The sequence below is a fragment of the Haliotis asinina genome, chromosome 8 (genome assembly GCF_037392515.1).
Source record: "Haliotis asinina isolate JCU_RB_2024 chromosome 8, JCU_Hal_asi_v2, whole genome shotgun sequence".
NCBI classification, from domain to species: domain Eukaryota; kingdom Metazoa; phylum Mollusca; class Gastropoda; order Lepetellida; family Haliotidae; genus Haliotis; species Haliotis asinina.
Genome location: NC_090287.1, coordinates 8,071,764 through 8,077,968, shown reverse-complemented (window position 1 = coordinate 8,077,968; position 6,205 = coordinate 8,071,764).

The following is a 6,205-nucleotide window of genomic DNA, read 5'->3' as shown; positions in this document are numbered from 1 at the left end:
TGTCATGCGTGTTTTAACTCTTGAGGATTCCAAAAATGGGACATTTATTTGAGAACTACATGTACATTAAATACACTGATGGTGGAAATGTTTGGTTGAATAGAGAGCAGCTTGGATTGCTGTGTTGCTTTTCTCAATTACTGGACATAGTGATGTATCACTTCTAAATGCCTTTGTAAGACTGTGATTGGTTGGTGAAGGCTTTTACCTTGCTTCATGAAAATGAGGATGCCTGTGACCCCTAATTATTAGTATTAGACTGAATAAAAAAAGTGAAATGTTTCTTAGGCATCGGCACGTCATTCTTATTTTTTGTGTGCATAACAATATTTTATTGCCATTTTCGTCCTGATCATCCATATTTCCACAATAAGAATGAGTGTCTGTAAGAACAAGTGTGACTGAATCTGCTGCTCATTAACACATGCTAAATTTCCCACGATCTATTCCTGAGGAAATAAAAATGTGTTCCTCCCTCATCACTCCTTGAAAAAAATGTGCCTGAGATACATTTATTTTTTTTTTATGCAGTCTTAAGGGTACTTGCGGACCAAAACGAGGGTCCTGTGAAGTAACAGTGTAGAGAACTGTACCCTTTGACAATTTGAGAACCTGGAATGAATCATTGATATGTGAACTGATGTATGAAATGATGCTCATAACTGCTCAGAAAGAAACAACCAAACATCTAGAAAAGTAATGCGGGTACATTGAATGATATTGTGCATTCCTCTGGACACGGTGAGTTTTTGTTTTGTGTTTATTCTCTTAATTTCTGCATTCTGGACGTGCAGTCATGCATCATGTAAAACCCTGGTTGGCCAACTTCATAGTGTGGGTGGTTGAAGTCTGACTGGTGGATGTCAGTGTTTCCCACTGGGATCAGTCCAACCAATCAGAGTCTGACTACTGGATGTGTTAAGCTGGCCAACCAATCAGAGAGTCTGACGAGATTAGCGGAGATTGCTGTTAACCATTCTATCATGGGTCTCCACAAAGTCTAGGATATGACTTTGTCTTGTGTTAGAGGATACACCTGAAATACCTCCTACTGCAAATTGAAATAATATGTATTCTCATTCACTCATAAAGTACAAGATGAACTGTCAAAATAATAATATTTATTTCACTACTTCACACAACAAACCTGTCACCATGGTAACAATGATCTACAGAGTACAGTACAGTATAACAAGTGCCAATGACTGGGTTACTAGGATATGTTTAATAACTGGATGTACAACATAAGTGTGCTGAATGCATTTAAATCTAAACACTGAATGAAGATGGTAGAATGAATGATAGTATTAGAATCCAATCACCCAACCAAAATATATTGGAATGCATGTATCTTGAGAGATGACAAATAGTATGTATAGCAAAACAAATAAGACAGCACCTGATTTTTTCCTTTATCATAATGAATCTTTCATATCAAGCAATATTAACCATTGTGATCTGAAAAAAAAAAATTTTGTTTTAACTTCTTAAGTATTATAATAAGCTTGAAACGTGTACAACCAAGAGGAAATCTGGAATAATCACTCCAAATGAAACCATAGCTATATTTAATAATGATTAAAGCTGCCATGATCATCAAGGGGAAAGACTTCTACCCGTACCCTACCCCACTACATTTCATTCTAAATAAATCAAATCACCTGAACACAAATTCTTCATCAGACAAGGATCGGTTATAACAGGTTTCTTTAATTGTACCTGAACATACTGAAAGACATCCAACTGCTATAAATGCCACTCAAAGATATATGTTTCCTCATGATAAAATTTTTGGAGAGATCTGGATGGAAGTCTTACCCGTCAAGGTTATGGTATGAAATCAAAATGATAATTATATTGTTGGTATTTCTGCTCCAAATCCTTTCCAACATCAGGTTCAAGTGTGAGCTGAGGTCTAAAATAGTCTCAGTATGATTAATATGTCTGACCACTTCAGATGGTAATGGTGGAACTGAATTGTTCCAATAATTGGAGCACATTTTGGGCAAAAACATTTGTGCCACAGCTTTACACCAAGAGACATGCAGAATAGGATGTATGTCCAGATTAGGTGTTTTCAAGTATATTTTGTGAAAAAAAAACAACAACCAAAAACACACAAACAAGAGTCTGAGCCAGTACAATCCCTGCCACATTGACAGGTTGAACCTGAAAATGATTTTCATGGGAAACCTCGGATGGTTTGATATGTCTAACATTTCATTTTTTTTACATACAGCTGAGACGTACTTATTCCTGTGTTTACCAGAGGACATGAGCAATCATGGTTTGGGTGATGAGTTACGGAATGCATGGAAAGATCATGGTCACATAAACTGTTAGACTCCTGACGATGTGTCATGACATGACATGCATGGAAGGGTGTATGGAGTGGCCAAGCCATGACATGTTGGAAGCACTGTGTGCTGTACATAACGAACCCACAACCAACCTTGCTAGTCACAGTACTGGTTCAGGACTTAACAGATATGATTTTCAAGATTTTGAAATCGAACAGCAACAAATACAATGTTCTCGACTCAGTTAATAAACAATGCCATTTTGGAAGTGGTCACATGAAATGCAAGAGTTTTCTTGCATTACACTTTCTCAGTAAAGTACAGAATCTGGTACTCTTGTTGGTTGAGTCCCATATGGGATTTGAACCCACACCCTTCCTGTGGAAGCCGCAATACCTGAATGGGTTAAAAGGCTGACTGTGTGCTTCCAATTAGGTACCTGACTGTGGGTCGGTGTTCAAATCCCAGATGGGACCCAACCCAACAAAAGTACTAGGATCGGTACTTTACTGAGAAAGTGTAATGCAAAAAATAACTCATGCATTTCATTTGACCACTTCTAAAATGGCATTGTTTATTAAGTGAGTAGAGAACATTGTATTCGTTGCTGTATCCCAGATATAGCATGCAGTACTCTATTCAGCAGCATGATTTATTTAAAGTACATCTCTAGAGGGCCTTGTTAAGGATCCAGTCCACACGTTATGTTTACAACACTGCAACAAGATCTGACAACATGAAACTTAATGGATAACAACTTCTACTTTCACAAAACAACAGACGTCCTCATTAAGCTATTTTACAGGTAACTATACGTAGGTAATCCTTCCTTGTATAGTTAGATCAGCATATCTCTTACTCTTATTCTCTATTACCTGATTGCAAGCAACGCTGAATCATTTCGACAGACAATGAGGAAGTTATTAGCCATTGTTCATGTCTTTATGTTTTTCCTTCAATGATTACTTCATGAAACAAGAAATATTAATTCTTCGTGGGAATCACTTAAGATCTAACATAGACATATGCTGGAACAAGTTGTTTTAAAATATGTACACTATTTTTTTATAAAGTGTTCTTGTTGCACATTTTGGAAAATTGTGGATGAAAATCTAACAGTTAATAACTGCAGCCTTATCCTATTTATCAAGGTACCAAATAGATTGTTCCTCTCTGTTTTCATTATCGTCAGAGTAAAATGCTGTATTCAGTAGCCTTACCTGTTCATAATAATGTGGAAACAGCATCTCCATCAAGTCATCCTAGGACACACAACCTTTCTATTTACACATTTATGCTACTGAACACAAGCTAAGGAACACATGTTTCTGTTATATTACTAGGGTTACCTTGTGTATTGTCCATTGTAAATACACATGGCTATTAGTCTGTAGGCAGTTGGCTACAGGCTATAAGTTGCAGTGACAGTGTTTGTATATCTACTTTCTCTATCCTTATGACATTCAAACACTGTATGTCACACAAGCTTCACCATCAGTGTTGTGCATTGTTAACTCTACCTCTATTTCTACCACATATATTTAATACTGTGATAAAAAAATGAAACATTTTGGCACTTTGACTTTCCGTTCATAATACTGAAGACTATTGATGACAGAGAATGTGCATGATTACTTGTAGATACATGTATATGTGAGTAGTGCTCTCTCTACTACATTTAGTATCAGATGACCACTGAGATATCTTTCAAAAGAATGAGAGAAAAAAAACCCTAAATATTCTGTGTAAATAATAAAGACATTATTCAGGCATGACGTTTTTCAGAAATCTCTTGTGATGTAATAGATATCAATATATTTCGTAGTTGAATGTGTGCTTATTATCAGTTGGGTTATTATCACAGTAATTAAGATATGGTCATTTTATAAAAATTATAGTGAAATGAGCTGTAATGAATAACTACTTTTAAACATTCTCATTTAATGACGTACAGATCTGAGAAATTTCAACATTTCTCACAACTTGTAATTTTTACTACTATTGGATATTCTTAGGCCAAAGAAAAATCTTATGATTGCATTTTATGTTTTAAATTTCCCAAAAGTGATAGTGAAGTTTAAAGTTTGTGCTTTTAAGTATATAAAAATGACCATTGTACCCACTTTTACAGAGATGGTGAACATAGATTGAGCCATGAATGGGTTTGCATAGTACAGAAACAAACTTGGCAAGGGATGGACACATATCACAGTCACCAAAGAAATACATTTGTAAAAGATACTCTCAGCAGCAAGACCTCGTCATTACTTCACTGGTTTGTGTGCACCATGTTCCTCCTCAGCATAAATACAGACAGCCGATATTGGTGACTGAGTGTGTGGGGTTTTATGCCACTTTTAGTAATATTCCAGCAATATCATGGAAGGGGACACCAGAAATAGGCTTCACACATTGTACCCATGTGGGCTATCAAACCCGGGGCTATCAAACCCCACTACCCCTGCTGATATGGGGCATGATACTAACCAACGTCTGTGAAATAACTGATGTCATGTCAAGTGAATGAGTATGGTTTACAATGCTTTTAGCAATATTCCAGCAATATCATCACAAGGCACACCATAAGAGAACTTCCCAGATTAAACTTAAACTGGGAACTGAACCCATGTTTTGAGCATCACGAGTGAACTCTCTAACCACTATGCCAATACCCCACTGATGGTATGTCATAAGAAAAGGTCTCACTTCATTGGTTTAAACCTTCGACCCATGGGATACCGGGCATGTACTCATGAGTGAAATGGAATCGAGTGCACACAAACACGTGAACTATTGACAATGACAGTAGGATTATGTAAATACATTCAGTAATTCATAGTGAAACAACTACAAAGTTAAAATATTATATTTATTTTCAATTTGAGTTTTTACGAAAGCATACTTTTCTTATTTGCAGGACAAACTGCAAAATAGATAAGTACCGTATTTGCTATGGATATAAAATAAATAATTTAACAGGTGTAAAACAAGTTTCACAACAATTAAAACACTCTTATTTAAAACAAACACTTCAACAAAAACATGTATAATTCAGCAATATTAAAAGATTGCTATTGAAAAATGTCCTTAATATCATAGATGCATTAATCTAATTAAATAATGTATAAGCAAAAAACTCAAAAACAAAAAGCCTATAATGAATGTTACTACAATTAAACTAAAATATTGTTCCCTACCAGGCCATGTGAAACTAGGTAAACACTTCTGACTGGATTAGAAACGTAGTCTGAAATGAACCTATCAAATGTATTCCATAATACTTAGATCAGAGCAAAATGAGTTTGGACCTTTCTCTTTTTCCAAATTTATTTTCTTATCTTCAAACATACAACAAATTACTGTGTTCCCTGTATAATCAATATTTAAACTTATTAACTAAATACATGTGCCACACAAAGCTTCATGACATCTTGATGTGTAAAGGTCTGTCTCCAGTAGGAAGTAAGTAAAGAAAGAAGTGGAAAACTTCAATAAATGAAAAAACAACAAGACTTGGGAAGGTTGATGACACTACAGAACTGACCAGTTCACGAAAAGATTTCAAGTGTCCTTGGCACAACAAAAGTCTCCGACTGTTTCTGATTTAATCATTTTCTAGCTCACTTCATTGACAGTCTAACCTACTCTGAAGTAAGGTAAATTTTGGAAAAGTAATATCTGATACAAACATGCCCTGAGAGACTCAGAAAATTGAAGATATGCAGATCTAGTTAACAGGGCCTGTATTAAACATATCAGGTTTTGTGTAGTGCTGTAGGTAGTGCTGAGTATCTGATAGCAATTATTTGATGGTGGAAACAAAACACTATTAATTCATCGATAGTATGTGTGACTATCAATAGTTTAGACCTCCACTGATAAAAGCGTAGCGCAGAATACAGGAT